The 20,140-nt window shown below is 43.1% G+C and overlaps 1 protein-coding gene across 1 annotated transcript in view; it reads right to left on the bottom strand.

The window, feature by feature from the left end:
- Window positions 1-20,140, bottom strand: part of NSMCE2 (NSE2 (MMS21) homolog, SMC5-SMC6 complex SUMO ligase) — a 243,373-nt gene that overhangs the window by 33,216 nt on the left and 190,017 nt on the right. The window lies entirely within an intron of this gene.

Below are 20,140 nucleotides of genomic sequence, written 5' to 3'. Positions count from 1 at the left end.
AAGCAGTTTAGCCGAGAGCTTCGGCTATTGGGCAGTATAGAAATGCAATAAATAAATAAATCACACACACACACGCAACAAGCACACCCCAACGTTTGCACTGGCTCTCGATTCTCTTTGGGGCACAATTCAAGGTGATGCTAATAATTTACACAATCCTACATCAGGGTCTGCAGATGGTAGACTACCACCACCCCATCCACTGTCCATACTGGTTGGGGCTGATGGGAGTTGGAGTTCAAGAACATCTGGAAGACCACAGGTTCCTCACCCCTTAGATGGTTTAGTCCCAATAAATACCACTTCCTCCCTATCTAGCAAGACGTATTTGTCTATACTTGGTGTGGTGGGGAGAGACTATTACTATCTCTCTCTAGAAGCTCTACTGATTAAAAAAAGAAGAGAGTTCTGAATTGGTCCACAATTCACAATGTGAATGCACACAATCCCAAGTGGATGGATCAAAGACCTAAGTCAGTATAAGGCAAATTCATAGTTTACCCCATTATCTCACATGCCTGTGTTTGAACATCTTCACTGAAAACAATAGAGTCATGGGTCATATTGTAGGATCACATTTCTTTTCTTTTTTAATTGCAGTCCCCTAACAAAGAACAACAGGAACGGACCTATCGACTGAAATAGGATTCTGGAAATCGCAGAAGCTAAAGACGAGATTTTGGCCAGTTACATTCCACAGATCATGCATAGTACATAGCATCTAAATGTTTAAATGCCTTAAACTGCCTGAAAGCTGATTTAGTGGCTGTTCTTACAACATCAAGTATTTTAGAACTCCGCTGTTCATTTTTCTGGCAACGACTTCTTGTACCAAAATAAGCCCGCTGTACCTACCCCATATTTGGGGGAGATTCCAATGAAATGATTGCATGCTGCAACAGCTTGAAGAAATGACAGTTTAAAAAAAAATCCTCACTGGAGAATTTTAATGCAACACAGAAAATGTTCCCAGTTCTCATTACCTAGCACTGATGGCAGGTAAAAAGCCCTTCTGCAAAGTCCAAATCTTTAAGATTTCAATCGATATGCTTGGCCACTATGTGAATTACTGCGGCTGACAAGGATATGAACCCAGAACCTCCAGGATTAGGTTCAACGTTTTATGAATTCCATCGGACTAGTTCCCTCTTCATAGTCCCTTGATTCTGTAAAGCAGAATCTGCTCCAGTACTACTCAAAAGCAAATTGAAAATCCAATTGAAAAATCATAGTGGCCCGGTTCAGACAACATGCTAAACTATGCTGCTTAACTACAAAATAGTTTTGTAGTTAACCATTTTATGGTTAAGCAGCATGGTTTAGCGTGTTGTCTGAACCAGGCCAGTGAGCCTATCCCACAACTCCCTTGGGTATGATAGCCTCCATGGGCTCCTTTCCTTCGGTGAGTCTACCTTCTCACCACCATTGTCAGTAGCCTCATCTTCTTTTTCATCATTGCTACTACTGGCTTGCCTGTCAGACAAAGAGCCAGTGAGGAAATAGAAAGTGGCATCTACGGTTCCTTCTCCTCCCCAGTACCTCTGTCTAGGCCAGAGCGAGAGGCAGGTGACAAGCAGGTTGCCATGGTGAAGAAGAGAAATAACTCCAGGGGGCTCTGGTCAGTGGGCCTTCTGGAGACTGGGGCCTTGGCCTATTGCCAAGTTCCATCATCTGTCAGTGGGCCCTGGCAGGATTACTTGGATGGGGTGTCAGCACTCAAAGCAGCATTGGGCAGCTGGGTCTAGCCACCCTTTAATTATCCAGAATGCCCCAGAGTGATGCTAGGTCAGGGGCATTGTGGGAAACTAAAAGATGGCCAGATCCAGCTATCTGCCATTGCTCGGAGTGCTGGGGGTGGGTTGGGGTGGGGAGGGGAGGGGAGCAGGCATTGGCTAAGCTATTTTGGATGTCAGATGCTGATGCTAATGCCAGTCCCAATTGTGAGCCATGCTATGGGACATTTGGGGTCAAAAGGTGGGGTTCAAATATGCAGTACATGAGGGTTCTAAGCTAGCCTAGCATGCTACATTTCTGCTTGCAGGGAGGTGGTTTTGGGGTGTGTGTGTGTGTGTGTGTGTGTGTGTGTGTGTGTTTAATGTAGGGCAACATCCAAAGGTGGTATTCCCTATTGGCCATCAGTCCATTCTGCTACTTCCTTGGGTTGCATATGTAGCCTAGTTCTAATTCAGAGCAAAACAAGTGGAGGGCACCAGGTTGGGGAAAACTAATAGCCTAACACACCGTTTCAATGAGCCTAAAGCTGCACTTCAGAGGTAAAAAAAAACAAAAAACACAACTGCGACTCCACCATTAATTACCGAAGGAGGCCAAAATATAGTTTTATAGAGATTAGTTTGACTTATCTGTAGCCAACGAGAGGCAGAGTTGTGCAACTAGAAGGTTGATCCAGGAGAGAAGAATTGCTGAGAGTCATTAGCACTCTGGAAATTGCACTTCAGGTAGGTGAAAGCTTATAATCAAAACATTATTTTACAACTTGGACTGAAACGCTAAAAAAGATCTGTGTTCAGACAGGTCTTAGGAGTTTCCCCTTCCTTAGAAAGAAAGGGGGGGGCAGGGGAGAGAAGAAGTAGAAGACGAAAGCTCAGTGCTGGAATGGGTGGGTGGGTCTCCTCACGAGATGAATCAGACTTTTCATTCAGTTTTATAAGAAGTCTTGCTTCAAGCAGGGCCTATAATTACCTTCTGTTGCAAATCGGATGTGCAGTAATTATAGAGCGGTTAGAATCCAATATAATTTGTGGAACTCAGCTAATGATGCAGTGATTATGTTAGTCTCCTCTTGTGCTTACACAGGTCGAAATCCAGGGCTCTCTCTCTTACTTTGAGGACACATATTCATAAGCAGAGAAACCACCCCAACAGTTCTCTGTTTCCAATGCCTGCCTTTAATTTAGATGACTGCTGTCATTGGTATGTATGTATGTATGTATGTATGTATGTATTTGCAATGTAGGATTTTCAAGGAGCAAAAAAACCCAAGTGCCCCATAGGAGAATATGAGGTCAATGCAGGCTTCTGCCTAGAAGGAGTTTATCTGATTCTCTATCTGTCGCTGCAAAGTAGACCAGTCCACAGATCTGGGCTAAAGTAGCATAGGCTGCTACTCTCTGTCATGTCAGAGGCTTGTTTACTCATCTTCATGTTAAAGGCCTGTTTCCTTCTCTATTTCTTTCCCCAACTGAGGCTAACATTAGTTGCAACCACTCTCAGCTTTTGCTTATCAAATGGGAATGTATCCTACTCATATCTCTGCTTCCTGCTTTTTTCTGATTGCTTGCTTTTGGGGGGGGGGGGGTGTCTCATAAAATGGATGATATGCTACCTCCCCTCCCAGAGTTGATTCCCGTGAACCAAAACTGTGTGCTCCTCCCTCCTTAATAAGCTTAACATATCCACACATGACGTAGATATAGATTGCAGCCCACCTCTAGAACAAGCTGTAGAATTTCAACAAAAGGTGGAACTATCTGGGTTGACCTACATGATCATTTGTGACACTCAAAAAATACTATAGCTGCACAATAGCTCTCTGATGCCTCAGGAAGCTATGAGGAATTCACTGCAATGTTTTTAAAACCTCTCTTTTTGAGCCCAAGCGGTCCAAAAACAGTGTGCTATGTTTAGGTATGTGGAGCATCTTCTGATTTTGTCATCCTTGGTTAATAATGCATGGGAAGCACAGGCAAAAAGGAAACACAGCGCAGCAAGCCTTATCAATGTTTTAGCCTACAACTCCCATCAGCCCTAGCCAGCATAGCCAATGAGGAGGGATCATGGGAGTTGAAGGCCAAAACATCTGGAGGACCAGAACTTCCCCACCCCTGCAAAAAGGACAGAGGAGTGGCAAGGGAGTCCATTCACTGTGATAGAACCACGGAGTTGGAAATGACCTCAAAGGTCATCTAACCCAACCACCTGATGATGCAGGAAGTCTATAGCATCCCTCATGAGCGGCCACCCAGCTTAACAGTCTACCACCTGCCAAGGCAGTCTGTTATACTGTCAAACAGCTCACAACATCAGGAAGTTCTTCCCAACATTCAGTCAAAATTCCCTTTCTCATACATTTGAAACCTCTGCTTCAGGTCCTGCCCTCTGGAGCAATGGAGAATAATGCTTTGAGACCCCGCGAGTGTCTTCTGAAAGAATTTGAGCTAAATCACTTTTCACCCCCAAACTGTGCAGAGAAGGGGGGAAAGAGAAATGAAGCCTTTGTAAATCCTCTCCACTGGGTTTGCCAGGGAACACCAACCCTCCCCGTAATAGAGCCTTCTTACTTATAATAGAAAATGCACACTGCTTCTGTGGGCTGCAAGGACAGGAAGGCAGCTGCAACACTTGTACTCCTTTAGAGGTTTTGTAAGGCTGTGCCTGAGACATAGCAGTGATTCATATTCTGAGATGAGTAAGAACATATATATATATATATATATATATATATATATATATATATGGCTGCTTATAGATTTGATGGGATAAGGATGAATATGAACTCCACAGCTTCTTTGCAGCCCTAAAAGGAAACGGTTCAGAGCATGTGGTGATGCTGTTTAGCTTAATGTCCAATTAGCAAATTTCATTGCTCATCCTATCCATGTCCTCTCTCAACTCTTCTATTACACCTACAACCGTGCAGATCCCCGTGCATGGCATACCAGCTCCATGTTTCTTTATCTGGCCAAGCGCTTCTCCTCCTTTCAAATCTGGGAAAGTTTGTCTTGAACACTGGGACCACATTGTTTCTGCCCATTACTCAAGAAAAAAAAACGGGGATGGTGTGAACTTAAGGGCCAGGCCCCACATTATCTTTATCGCATGACTGGCTCTGTCTGTAATACTGACAAGAAAGGAGGAGTTACTAGCTGGTTTTGTTCAGGCACTCTTTGGCCTTAGCTAGACCTAAGGTTTATCCCTGGATTGTCCAGGGGTCAAACCTGTTCATCTAGGTGACATACAGAGGATCCAGTGCTCAGGCAGGGGCGAACCCTGGATGATCCCAGGATAAACATTAGGTCTAGCTGTGGCCATAATCTTAAAGGAGCAAGCACGTGATGGAGCAACCTTAAGAACATAAGAAGAGCCCTGCTGGATCAGACCAAGGGTCCATCTAGTCCAGCACTCTGCTCACACAGTGGCCAACCAGCCATCAGCCAGGGATGAACAAGCAAGACATGGTGCAACAGCACCCTCCCACCCATGTTCCCCAGCAACTGCTGCACACAGGCTTACTGCCTCAAATACTGGAGATAGCACACAATCTTCAGTGCTAGTAGCCATTGATAGCCTTTGCCTCCAGGAATTTATCCAATCCCCTTGCTGAAGCTAAGCAGGTCTGGGTTTGGTTTGATTACTGCATGGATGGGGGACTGCCTGACTACTCTTGCCACCTTGAGTTCTAAGGTGGAAAAAAGGGGGAGGGGGAAATATAAAAAGGAACAAATAAAATATGAGTTCTCCCTCTCCCTCCTTGTATTAATTCTTCCACAACACTTTAGACAGGGAAAGGAAACTTGCTATATTGTTGCTATTAAATGTATATCCCAACTTTCCACCCAAGCGGCCATTTAAGGTGGCTCACAAGATCTGAAATACTGGCTCGTGACCATTTTAAAACATAACTAACAAGTGAATAATTTGGAAAAATGCTTTGTCATTAAAAAACAACAACCAACTATCAACAATTCAGCAACAAAGAGTCCTCTAAAAGCTCGGCAAAACAGAAGAGTTTTGACCAATTTCCTAAAAGCCAAGAGAATGAATGAGTGAATGGGTGAATGAGTGTCCTGGGTGGTGCAGGAAAGACATGCACATAGTTACCGTGGGTAGTATCCAATGGTGCCCCAGCACTGGGACTAATGATGTTGTGCTAGCCTAAACCCATGCTTGTGCAACGCAACTAGCTCTTACTAGGGCAATAGGAAAGAGGGGTGATTTGCCACCCAGATTCGGTGGCAAATCACCCTTTTCTTTCCCTTGCCCTAGCAAGGGCTAGTTACATTGCACAAGCATGGGTTTAGGCTAGTGCAATGTCATTAGTGCTAGAGCTGGGGCAACATTGCATATTACCCTTGTATCATCTGCATAAATGGGAACTTTTCTGTTAAGAAGCAAGATAAAAGTCTAAGGGAGCAATCCTATGCATGTTTAGACATGCATGGGACTGAGTCCTAAAAATAACAAAAAAAAAAATCTGCAAACCATTTGGGGCTTCTTGAATGTAGTGAGCTGTTTTAAAATGTTTTATGATGGGGTTACATGTAGCTTCATTATAATGTTGATTTCACATCTTCTTAATATTTCCTCTGAGTAGCTCTTAGCATTCTGTTTCCCCCTTTTTTTCTTTTTCTTTTTTTAACTCTTGTGGAGTAAAACCACAACCCAAAACTTAAGCAGCTGGTTTCAGAGAACCATCTGTATCACAGATGTCCTCATTTTCTGGGTAAAATAGTGAAGCCATCTGCTGGAATTGGCCACATGGCTATTCCAGAAAACATTGGGGAAATTCTGAATGCTTCTGTTAAGCACCCAAGGGCTGTCCATGTGCAACTTACATGAAACACTATGATTTACAGGAATGAAAAGGGAAATCCCCCCCGCAAAGGATTGCATCACCCACCTATCCAACACAGATCTGAACAAGTTAGTGCAATAAGAGAATCCATAAGTTTCAGCCGACATTGCTGTGATCCAATTTAACCACAAGAGTTTGACCTGTAAACTACTGATCCCAGAAATTATCTTATAGAAAGACTAGCTTTCGGGACCTGCTGAGTCGTTGGCTTTTAGTAATAAAGAAATAACCTACATTAAAAATTTCCACAAAACCATGAAATCAAGCATTCAGTGTGCAATCATTCAATCATTCCATTTCATCAAATAGATATCAGGGTGGTTTGAAAATGTTTCAAAAATAAATAATGAATACAGCAATAATTAACTACAGTTCATAGGAATAACTTAAGGTAGGCATAAGCCTTTGTTTCTATTTCTCAGCTATCACAAACCATAAAGCATGCAAAGTAGTTTATGGATTATACTATATTATATAGAATTTCCCTTCCAAGGGAGACCTTCTGGGCTCAGGTTGAATTTTATGCATTCGGACCACTTTTCAGCTGACTCTCCAACTTTGAATTGTTATCCGCTGATTTGATGGATGAATATATGCTTTAAACTCGTCAGTCGTTTGTCTACATATATGCAAAACATATGGTTCCCTGACACCACCAAATAAACTGTGGCTGTAGTTTTACTATGCAGCAATCAAAAAAGAAAATGGAACGATAAGAGTTATTTAGGAAGAAAAGTCAAGCAGGCAGCGGTCAGACTGAGCTGCCCTTGAGTTTATGGTGAGAGGAGGCAAAGCAAAGGTAGAGGCGCAAATGCCTGTTGTACCCTGCCTCGATCTAAATGGAGAGGCGGGTAAGATGATGATGATGATATTATTATTATTATTATTATTATTATTATTATTATTATTATTATTATTATTGGAGAGCAGGTGGCAGGGCTCTCTAGAGCACCTGCTGGAGGCAGCAGTAGGTGCTCCTGGTGGGCAGGGAGATGGGGAGCGGTGCAATTTGCCACTCTTCCCACTTTTCTACCTGATGTGGGGGCCTTTCCCTGCTTCATGGGAAGGGTGGCCCTGCCTAAAGACCAAGAGACATAGGGCTCAGTGAGCATCTTTAAGGAACAAGACCCAAAAGCTTTGGCAGAGGTCAGGGGTACATCCAGATGAATTGCTCTGGTTTACTGGTGTCAAGGGGTCTCCTTGATAGTGCAGCTGGCCTGCCTGCAATTACCTGCCTTTGTAGAAGCCAGACTCCCCAGTTCAAGTCCCACATAGAACCTGATACTGGCAAATAGCATTACAATAAGGTTATGGTCACCAGAATCCATGTGGACATTTCAGCAGTGTTGTGTGTTCAAGACAATACTCATCCAGTTGCTGTGGTTTTTCAGCAGGTGGCTGATAAAGCCAGAAAAAGTTAGACACAAAGGAAGGCCATCTGCTCCACTGAATCCCAACATTAGAGTACCTTGGAATGCATACATTTGCCATCATGGTGGCCATGACAACCCCTATCCCATGATACACAAATCATGGTATTTGCATATATTGCTGCTGCTATTACTAACAACAATATAAACATATATTTTAGTTCTTAGTTTCTTAGGGCACACTTTCAAGGCTTCTTCTACATCAGGCTTGAATGAATTGCGACCCATTAAGCCAGGGATGCCAAACCTCTTTCAGCCTAAGATTCTTGGGGGGGGGGGGGAGGCGTGTTTCAACGGTGGGTGGGGCCGAATGCAAAAGGGGCAGAGACAAAGGCAATAGAGGTGAGGCCAAAGTATCCCCAATATCAGCATATTTTAGCTTACAGCTCTTATTGATAGTAACTAGGCACAGGAGAGGCATTTCAACCGTGTGTGTGTGTGTGTGTGCGCGCAAAAGTCAAGAAACCAGCCAATGACTGCTGGTTGTGGGGCAGGGGGAGGGGCTGGGGGCATGGCCATGTGGGGAACCCTGGAGGAGCAGATTGGGGCTGTAGGCTGCTGTATTTGGTCCTTGGGCGTGAGATTCAACACCCCTGCGCTAAGCTGAATGTGACCTGCCAGGCCTTTGACCGTCCCTGCCCCCTGTTCCCAATTATTGCAGACAGGTGAGGAGAAGATCCAGGAGATTTATCAATTACGTCATAGCCAGAGGGCTGCTTCCATCTTGTTGAATTACAAGCGAACCTGCTTTACAAGGGAGGGGGAGGGGGATTGGCACTTTCAGGTATCTGAAGATGTCAAGCATGATGAGAAAACACAGAAACATTATGAAGACTGTATTAAAAGTGCCAAACGGCTTAACCACAAACCATTACAAAGTGTCATTACAAATCCTTGGAAGCAGACTTTCATATGCTTCCTGTGCCCCCCAGAAAGAAAGTCTGCTTCCAAGAATTTGCAGAGTGACCTGTTTGCATTAAGCGAAACTAGATGAGTAAACGGCACTTGACTGCTCGGCTTGCCTCAAATTTCAATGAAAAAAAAAAAGTCATGCAATTTCTTAGACCACAATATTGCTTAAGATTTGCATTTATCCTATATTGTGCAGAAATTCTTGCATAACGTATGGGCAAAATAAAATGATTCGCATGGCAGCCGCCTGGCAATTTTCATTCGCCTGCCAACTCTGATGTCATAACTTGTTGATGTTGTTGTTGTTATTGTTATGTAATGATAAAAAGAATAATATGGTTCGATAAATGTACATAGCAATTTACAAAAGGCAATGAGGTCAGCTCTCTGCCCTGAGCAGCTTACAATTTAAAATTTGATACAGGAGACAACCGCAGAAGGGAAGTGGAATGGTGGAAGATTAAACAGGGGGCGAATATGTATGTATTTCAGTCACATACAGTATATTTATTTATTTATTTATTTATTATTATTTTTATTACATTTTTATACCGCCCAATAGCCGAAGCTCTCTGGGCGGTTCACAAAAATTAAAACCATAATAAAACTACCAACAGGTTAAAAACGCAAATACAAAATACAGTATCAAAAGCACAACCAGGATAAAACCACGCAGCAAAAATTGATATAAGATTAAAATACAGAGTTAGAACAGTCAAATTTAAATTTAAGTTAAAATTAAGTGTTAAAATACTGAGAGAATAAAAAGGTCTTCAGTTGGCGACGAGAAGAGTACAGTGTAGGCGCCAGGCGGACCTCTCTGGGGAGCTCATTCCACAGCCGGGGTGCCACAGCGGAGAAAGCCCTCCTCCTAGTAGCCACCTGCCTCACTTCCTTTGGCAGGGTCTCATGGAGAAGGGCCCCTGTAGATGATCTTAAGGTCCGAGCAGGTACATATGGGAGGAGGCGTTCCTTCAAATAACCTGGCCCCAAACCATTTATATGCCTTCCCGGACCCCAAGACCATCTTCAGCGGTCCTTCTCCAGATGCCCCTGCTAATGGAGGTGAAGTAGATAGCTACTTTTAAAAGGGCCTTTTCAGTTGTGGCACCCCAGCTGTGGAATAAGCTCCCCAGAGAGGCCCGTCCAGCACCAATGTTGTGGTATTTTAGTACCAAGTGAAGACTTTATTTTCCCAGGCATTTTAATCTTTCAGGGTGCAATCCTATGAATGTTTAGATAGAAAAAAGGAGTTGTAGAATCTTTTTCTGTCTGAACATGCATAGGATTGCGCCATCAGCGGCTGTTGTTTTAAATATGTTACTGTATTTTAAATTCTTGCACTGCTGCTAAGTTTTGCTATTTTATTCTAATTTTATACTAGTTTTAATTTTATGGTTTTAATTATTGTGAATGGCCCAGAGAGCTTTGGCTATTGGGCAGTATGGTAAATGTAGTAAATACATAAAATAAAATAAACATAATTAGGCTTAGTCGCAGTACATCAGCCTTTTCCACCCTGTTGCCCTCCAGATGTGTTGGTCTACAGCTTCTAGCATCCCCAGCCAGCTACACCGGTGGTCTGAACTGGCACAAGGCAGTTTCCTATATGGAATTTGATCTGATTCAGCATAAGCACATCTTAAAGGGAAGTACATGCTCAGGACTGCTGATGCATTTTGTGTAGGCATAATTAAGCACACATTGGTGGATCATAGGGGATTCTAGGATTTTTTGTTTTGTTTTTTTAAAGACACCACACAAGATGGAAATTAGCTTGCCCCTGTCTCTCTTGCAAACTTACAAGTAGGGCAGGAGCAATCCCACCACTATCACCTCATCCCCCTGCATGTGCATGCCAGGGCAAAGACACTATTTCCCAGTCTCGGTCCTGAAGATCTGTAAAACGGGAGTTCCACCGACCTACCTAGCAATTTGACAAATAATGCACAGATCCCACACAATGGAAATGATACATAAATTAAAGCCTGAAATTACCCAAGGGGGCTGCTGAGTAAATGGTTAATCCTTTCTTCTGCATTGTGGTCAGACTTCACCACGTTGAGTTATTGCATTATAAACTGTCTGCAGAGTGATCACTTTTCTACTGAGATGAAGTCATAGCCCTTTAATAGCATTGGTTCCCACTCCCCACCCCCACTCCACCCCACCCCTTTATGACTTTGCTCTAGCAGTGCTCCTTCTTGGCTAAGCCACCATTAAGCTCAAGCATCTACATTGCTGTGACAGAGAAACACCACTGGGGATGCTGTTTCCAGCACAGAGTATGGTGGTTGTAGCGTGCTATGTACTGCTTTTTCAGTTCTAAGCACACATCCTAGGAGAAAGCCCTGGCAGATACCCTGTTTTTTTTTTCTCCATAGCAGTATTACCCATATACAATGCAACTCTACTATTCTATGAATTCTATGAACTCAGCATTAAGGTGATCACTACAGCACCAGCATATATGCATGCAGAAGGTTGCAGGCGCGATCCCAGACATCTCCAGGTAGGCCAGGAAAAGCTCTTGCCTGAAATCCTGGAGAGCTGCTGTCGGTCAATGTCAACAATACTAGGCTTAATGAACCCAGAGTCTGATTTAGTATCAGGCAGCTTCCTATGATCCTAAGAACTACATGGGCAGAAGTCTTCACACATCCCTGGGTCATTAGCAAGCAAAGGCAGCCGTGACCATAATTGTGTACATACTCATGTAAAGATGGTCTATTTATGTTTATCTTACCTCGAATGCATATTTGGAAATGCTCCTAGTTGCAGTGGGGGAAGTCACGTCGCACATAAAGCAGCCCAACTCGTATTAAGGAATAGGAGCAGCCGTGTGCATGCATATTATACTATGTGTACTTCAGAATCCCTGCACCTGTGTCTGGGCTGAGCCATAAGCACTTTTTAAGTGGGAGCTGAGAACAAGGACCACACTAGGGCTCAGAGTCAGGGGTCTGAGCCATGGAGGTCCATCCAGGAACTAGAATGCTAAGAGTCAAAAGGGGTCAGGAAAGCTTGCTGTCGCCCAGGCAAAGTCCCAACCGGAACAGAAAGCCTTTGCAGCTTTCCTGTTGAGGGCAGCCAATGACCAACCTGGTTGGTTGAAGTCTCTCCAGGCCCTGGGTTTCTATCTAGCTCTTTCATTTCTTTATATGCTGTCAGGAACAGCTGAACACTACCCCATGTGGTAAAGTGCATAACTGCAGCCTCTCAGTGAGCCATCAGGGCTCCAGATGGTGTTGGACTCTGAATCCCAACAGCCAGCATAGCCAATGCTCATGGATGATGGGAGTTGCAGTTTTATAACATCTGGAGGGCCATAGGTTCCCCACCCTGCTGTATGGTGAACAGCAGGTGGCAGCTTCTTGGCAAAGAACTTTCTGGCCTGGAGTAGAGATGTAAAATTTCTGGAAATTTTGAAGCCATGGGCAAAAAAAACCCACTTCCCCCCCTGTTTTTTTTTGGGGGGGGGGAATGGAAATTTTTGGAAAAATTGAAATAATACAATATTTGCACTTTTTACAGATTGAAAGTCACTTTGTTACTTTAGGAACCTAAAATGTAATTATGTCTAAATTGGTTTAGCATAAAATTATTACATTTGGTATATTAAAAGTACAGTGTATTCAAACAATTATTACAAATTGAATTTACTTTTTAAAAAACTTTACTTTTTTTCTGGTAACAAATGGAGCTACAAGCTCCTGAACTGTTAGGAACACCTGAACTATATAATAATATTGCACCCAAAGGTTCAAAGAAACCACACGTTGCTCTTTGGTCCTGAATCCTGGGTTGTTCTCTGGTCCCACCCACCATCTATCTGGTTTGCCCTCTGATCCTGGTTGCCCTTCAGTCATGACTCCTGGTTCCCAGATCCTGACTCGCTCCAGACTGCTACTCAAAGATCAGCCATAACACTTACCTTGGATTGCTTCCCTGATTAACTGACAATGGCTACATTCTGTCATCGTCATCATAAAAAAAATGACAAAAAGTGTATCTAATAAATAGAGCCTTCTATTATTAGTTATCTTTCCTGGGGAAGCAAAGAAAGGCATTACTCTCAGTCCAAACCTCCAGTCTCATACCCGAGGGTTTAGCTTCCCCATAGCACTGAAACAACTACCACATGGGACTGAAACAACTCATCTGAGGCAGTATAATTCAATTATGCTTCATCTGAAGGCATCTATTTTAAATTTGGCCACATAAGCGATTTAACTTAATACTCACATAGGACATCCATCAAAAGGTGCCCTCCTAATAAGATTGCACCATGTCTAATCCCTCAATCATACATTTCCTTAGAAGGGAAAATGATAATGAACTTAAACTAAGACGTTCAGCAACTTTCTGGGCATCTTAAATCTGCATTACCAAATTTCGAGGAGTCAACGTGATGAAGAGATGGAAACTGTATTCATTAAAGTTTGATTCTGTTTCATTCACTCACAACATCCCAAATAAATGCATATGGATTTCAAGGAAGGTTACTTACAAAGGAAAAAAAAGGTCACCCGTTTTGCAAAAGAGCAATGAACTCTGACTTTTAATAAATAACCACTCCAATTCTTTATTTCATTTCTGACATATTGTGCTCTATTTCTAGACATCTGAATTCAGTGCTAGCAACTGCATTTACAGTATACATTTTTCAATTCAGATCTCCAATGAGATATCTGCGTAACTAGGGATATCCGAGAAATTGGTTTGGGGGGTAGAGCTCAGCGAATTTTTGCCAGCTCTTCCCGCCTGCCCCCGAGTGGTGTTTGCATATCTCTGAGCTTGCCTAACTCACTGTGGGATGTCGGGCAAGCTTGTGGTTTTCCTTTTTTAAAAATTATCATCATCATCATCATCATTATTATCATCTTTATTTTATATGCACAAATTGCAATTTGCACAAAATCACAGCCATAAATAGCAGAATTTGCACAAAATGGCAGGCATAAACATTCTAATCGATCTGGAAAACACCAGGTTGGAGAAGGCTGGAGTAAAAATTTCCACCACCAGCAGTGGAGCTCTGCATCAGCAAAGTAAAGGATAAAAGCTCCCTCCATAAATGCGCAGGGGTGGATTAACGTGTGTGTGTGTGTGTGTGTGTGTGTGTGTATATGTTTAAGGGGGATAATGGTTTGAGGGGGGAATTAAACAATCCTAAAAAATCAAGGCATAAATGGATCTGATACAAACTTGGCATACCTAAATCTAATGCCTTACTTAAGAGCTATCATCGTGCCAAGTTTCATCTCTTGACCTTTAAAAATGAGGGAGCTGTAAGCATTTGATTAATTTCCATTGACTAGAGCGGTTCTCCGAAAATGGGCAATTCTCCGACGGGGTGGAGTAAGGGGAGCCGCTCCAAAATTGGGGCAAAAAATCACCTCAACAGAACTCTGGCTCGAATTTCGATGTGCAGTAGACCCACTTTGCACACCCGTAGTTATACCCATGATTTTGTGCAAATTGCAGCCCATGCATATTTTTAAGAAGTGGGAAGGGTCCCAAGTCCGTCGAGCCTAAAGCAAACAGGATTTCCCCATGATGGCTGTCCCTAGCCTGCACAGCTAATGCAGATGCATTCCAGAATGCTCTCTTGGTATCCACTTAAAGTGAGTGGATGGGAATTATGCATCAGACAATTAATTGCATGCAACAAAGCAACAGCATCTTTGCAGAAGGATTATGAACATTTTGAAATTCACTGTCGAGGGCAGAAGTAAACATTCAGCAACAGATCGAGATCTAGGAAACTGGGTTGCTAACCAACCCAAAAGGAGTGCTGGGGCATAGATTGAATAGGGGAAGGGGTGGACTAAGGAAAAGGGGCTTGTCCTTTCCCTCATCGGCCATCCTTCCACAGTGCCCTCACCACTACTACTACTTCTCCCCCCACTCATCATCCAAGCTGGAGCACACATGGGTCTGGGAGGAAAAAGCCACTGGAGAGGGGTGAGGAAAAGGGAAAGCATCTTCTTACTGCTTCTCCTCTCCAAATAGCATCCTCCCCCCTCTCCTTGGTTTTTAGCTGCTTTAGGAACATAGGGAGCTGCCTTCTACTGAGTCAGAACCTTGGTCCGTCTATTTATTTATTTATTTATTTAAAACATTTATATCCCGCCCTATATCAATAAGATCTCAGGGTGGCGTACATCTAGCCCTGTATTGTCAACACTGACTGGCAGCAGCACTCCTTCAGGCATTATTCTTTTCTAGCCCTACCTGGTGATGCTGGGGACTGAACTTGGGACCTTCTGCATGGAAACCATGTGATCTACCACTGAGCCATGGCCTCTCAACTTTGGCCCTAAAAGTATTGAAGGGCCTCTTCCATATTCTATCCCCTATTTACATGAAGTTGGTGAAATGTATGTCTCTCTCCCTCGAGATTAAGAAAGTGCTTTTCTGTACGTTGTACTTCCACTACTCCAGGAGAGAACGGGGTGGAGTTAGCAAAAGCTGTCGCTAATTTTGGCCTCCTCTGTATTCCAACTAACCATACATTGCAACTCCATATAATACTATTGCATCCAAAGGTTCAAGGGAACCACACATTGCATCTGTATAAGATTTATTATTTATATAGTCTTTAAAGTGTGTTGCTAGCACTTCTCATAATTATCTTGTTGTAATCCTTGGCTGTAGCTGGGGGGGGGGGGGGGAAGCATGGCCCTGTCTAAGGCCGCCTAATAAGTTGATGGCATAATGAGATTTGAACCAGGGACTTCCTGTTTCATAACTCAGTTTCGTAGCCATTATGCCACCCAAGTTTTCCTCTGGATATATATCAGAGAGCCCTTATGTGGGCAGAAATATTCTTAGATGCGATACTAGAAGACAGCTACTGTACCACCAACAAGTGGATGACATCACTGGAAAACACAGGCAACTTATGATAATTTGGAAACCAAGTAAGCCTGATGTTTCAGGCTCATGTTATATTTATTTCTGGTTTATTAATAGTTTAAGGATTGATGAAGAAGAACATTGTCACGGGGACCTTTTTGAGACTTAGTCAATCTGAGTTTAAGCAGAGGAAGCAGAGGGCTCACCAAACATACTACCCTCTTAATCAGAGGAAATGTGTGATGTAGCCTATGAGGCTGGGGAAGAGTTCCTTTGAGTGTTTAGTGGGGCTTCTATTAAATGGAGAATGTTTCATTCATTAATCACTTGCCTTATCATGGACTGAATTTCAACTAAATGAAATTAAGATTTACCAAACCCCAATGTGGTTGCCTTTGTGAGATACTGCCCTGGTTCCTACGTTAACACTAAGCCATGGAGTGGTTTGTGTCAGAACCCATCCCTGCAAATGAACCATGATTCATTAACCAGCTACAAAACAAAAATGGAAGCCATCTTTTTTTGTTGGCTTATGAAGTCTGGCTTGTTTAAACCATGGCTTGTAGGGATGTCTGAACCCAGAACTGTGGCTTATCCCTGGCTTGTTTGGGCTGCTGTCTGCTCAGAAATGGAGGTGCCTGGCAAGAGTAGCCTGAAAATGAAACTGCTCTGAAAGCTGGCAAAATGGGTGGGAGAGAAACAAACCAGAAACAGAGAAAACAAGTCCCAGTTTGTTTGCTCATCTGCAAGACGGTTTGTGGTTAAAGCAACAAACCATGCTTTACATAAACCTTATCTTAAGAGTTACATGCAAACCAGCCATTGGAATGAAGTGCAAGATGCTTATGCAATTTAATTAATAAATTCTTAGAAGGGAAGAACCAGAGGAATGGAAAGTGTAAGGACCTTTTCCTCTGGGCCACACCAGTGAAAATGAGTGAACAAGTAGCTCCCTTCAACATTGCTTCATGCATGTAATACTTGTGTTGAGAAAGAAGAGGGTAGGGCTGCACCACTGGTCATGTGGCCTTGACATGAGCACATTCAGCATGACATGTGCAAAGGGATGAGGCACCTACATGCATACAGCTGTACATGTACTGATGTTCCATGCACCTTGAGACTCCCTACAGAAATGGAGGCCTCAACAGCAATGAGCATATCAAGCTGAATGCACATAGGCACTTCTTTGCAGACAGTGATGTATAAGTGGTATGTCCAACATCAGGAGTGGAGCCAATAGCATAACCCCATTCCTCCTTTCCACATGTTTAGAGGGCGAATGAAGCCTGCCTGCCTGCTACACAGACTGCATGGCCCATGCACAGCAGAGATATGGGCTGGTGGGGTCCAGGATGGGATGCAATATTTTCTGGCCCTAGACTATAAGGGCCAGGGGCCCTGAAATAGGCTTGGTGATCCTGGTCGTAAGAGAATAATCTGGAAGCTTTCCCTAGCCTGGGGCCATCTAGACGTATTGGACTGCAACTTGGCCGTGCTGGCTGGCAGTAATGAAAGTTGCAGCCCAACACATCTGGAGGGCACCAGGCGGGTTAAGGCTGCTTTCAAATGTTTGACACAAAGGCAGTTACCATAAGTTGCCTACTGCTCTTAGTTTAAACTGATAGAGAAAGTCGTTCACCAAGGAGGAAGGCTACAGGATGGAAAAAGGAGGAAGGAGAGAGACCCAACCAGCAAGGCCTTCCATGCTCAAATGGCACTCATGTTGAAGCTGCGCGGATAGCATGAACACACCAGGGATCTGTGGCCCTGACTGGTGCTTTATTAAGGCTACAAGTTTAACAGTTAAAGGACTGATTTAGACACGAATCCATTTAAAAACAAACTGTTCCCTCCCACCATGAAATTATCCTTGAAAATAATAGTAATAAAAGAAGAACTAACAGGCCCATGATAAAAGTTCTAGCCTAGCCTTTTGTCTTCTGCTGTCCTGATTTTCTGTTTGCAGGACGTTTTTATGTAGGGGAGTATTAAAAAAAAAAATGCAACCTCCTAGCTGCAGTCTGAAGTGGTACAGTCCATTTGACCACTGCAGCATTTGAGAACCTTATTTTGTGACATGTAAATTGGCCCTTAGGTAAGACACAGGAGGAGGAGGAGGAGGAGGAGAGCTTTTTAACCTATTCCTTACAGCACCACAGGCATGAGGCCCACTCTTGCTTCTTTGGGCTTGACGCTGGTACTCAGGGACAGCTGCCCAGCAGAGCCCACCAACATTAAGGCCTTCCGTGGGCTCCAAGTTAAGCAGTTGCCATTTTCAATTCTCACAATGCCCTAAGGTAGCATTGCTCCCCTCCTCCTAGTAGAGGTCACCATTTAATTACTCACAATAGCCCTGATTGTAGGCATTGTGGGAAATTTAAAATAGGAGCTTGTCAACTGTCCACCACCACTGCCAGCCCCCTGCTGCAATGTCTACCAGAGGCCGATTATTTATGCTTACATTATTCTAATTTTATCTATACGCCGTCCTGAGATCCCAGTGATAATAGGGCAGGATACAAATGTTTCAATAAATAAATAAACAAATAAATAAATAAATCCTAATCCTCCCTCACATCTCAATCCTTTTATTCTCCAATTAAGGGTGATTTTGGCTTGGTTTCCATGTTAAGTCATGGTTTATTTAACAATGGTTTGTTGCCCTACCCTGGGTTTATCTGGCAGATGATCGAACAAACCATGGTTTGTTTGCTCAATGCATGTATTGTTTGCCTTCGTGGTGCTGTAGTACTGGCATGCAGAGCAGCTGAGTTTACAACTCTTGCCCACTGCTACTGTAGCCTGGCAAAACAACCGATTAAGAACCCATGGCATGTAATGACAACTCAGAGTTCACAACCTAACAACAAACCATGAGTTCTCTTTCTGGGATGTTCATGATTAATAAACCATGGTTTGTAAGCGTGCCTATGTTCACACATCACGATAACCCAGAATTCAACAACACAAATCATGGATTAGTGTTATGTGTGAACGAGGCAAATGTGTTAGAATTATTTCTATTCTGTCAGGGATGCTTTAGGGTAGATTCCTGCATTGAGCAGAGGGTTGGACTCGATGGCCTTGTAGGCCCCTTCCAACTCTGCTATTCTATGATTCTATGATTTGGAACTTTATAGCTTTAATCTAGCTGGACCAATATTTCAGAGCATCAGTATCTGTACCGTGAAAGATCACTTAGGACGAATTAATTTCTGTATGACACGATCACATAATATGCAATTTAGAATGCATTTCATGCCTCTTGAGCATCAGCTTCACACCACATTGTCCACACAGTTCAGCTCTTTACTTCCTAGAATCTCACAGGTGTGGGAGCTATTGTGATATATTTTTGAGGTATTATGTGGGCAGTGCCATACTGAAATAACTTAGCATATCAGCAAACAGCAGCAAAAATAAATAAATTGAGAGTGATCTCTCTTTGAATTCTTTTTGATGGGTGAAGATGTTGCAGGCTGATCAACTCCACTTAACTCTGTTGTAATGACTACACTTAGCATCTCATTGGTGTTTAGGTAATGGAGCAATTGGAGAGCCCTGAAATACATGCATAACACATTAAGTCAGTGACTATATATTGTATATCAGTCCATGTCCAGTCCAAGGTTGACGTGGATTTTTAAACAGGCGCCTCCCAAGGGTTGTATTCAGACATTCTACTGCCTTTTGTAGATGGCCAATAATAAATTCACTCCGTGGTATTTCACTGACATCACCCTACTAAGGGACTGAACTGATGCAATATTTGGTGATCACACAATCAAATTTTACAAGTGCATATGTATGAACAGTGTGGAGGAACTAGGCAGGGGGGAAAGCTTTCTTAGGACAAACAGTGGTGGATTAGATCAAAAAGTCCATGCATAAAAATATCGCCTTGCCCCCCGCAGTCTGTCCCCAGCACCTATTCTTTGGAAGAATATGTAAGTTTGGACATGTAATAACTTTTTATTGGATATGCTTCTTCTCCATGGATCTGTCTAATTCCTTTTAAAAGCCATTTATGTCACTGGCTGTCAACAATTCCTTATTTTAATTATGCATTCTGTGAAGGAATACTCTTGTCACTTTCTGCATAGCCGTCGCCGTCTCCCTCTGGTAATGCTAGAGCTTAAGGGGTCACCCAGTGAAATGGATTGTCAAGTAAGTTGTAAACCAGCCTTTCCCAACTTGGTGCCCTCCAAACATGTTTTACCATCCCCATGTTGGCTGGGGATGGTGGGAGTTGCAGACCAACTCACCTGGAGGGTATCACATTGGGGAAGGCTGATCTAGACTGACAAAGGGAAGCACTCCTTGACAAAATGCAAAATCA

Source organism: Elgaria multicarinata, chromosome 7 (assembly GCF_023053635.1).
Source record: "Elgaria multicarinata webbii isolate HBS135686 ecotype San Diego chromosome 7, rElgMul1.1.pri, whole genome shotgun sequence".
NCBI lineage: Eukaryota > Metazoa > Chordata > Lepidosauria > Squamata > Anguidae > Elgaria > Elgaria multicarinata.
This window is presented reverse-complemented; position numbering and strand designations above follow the sequence as displayed.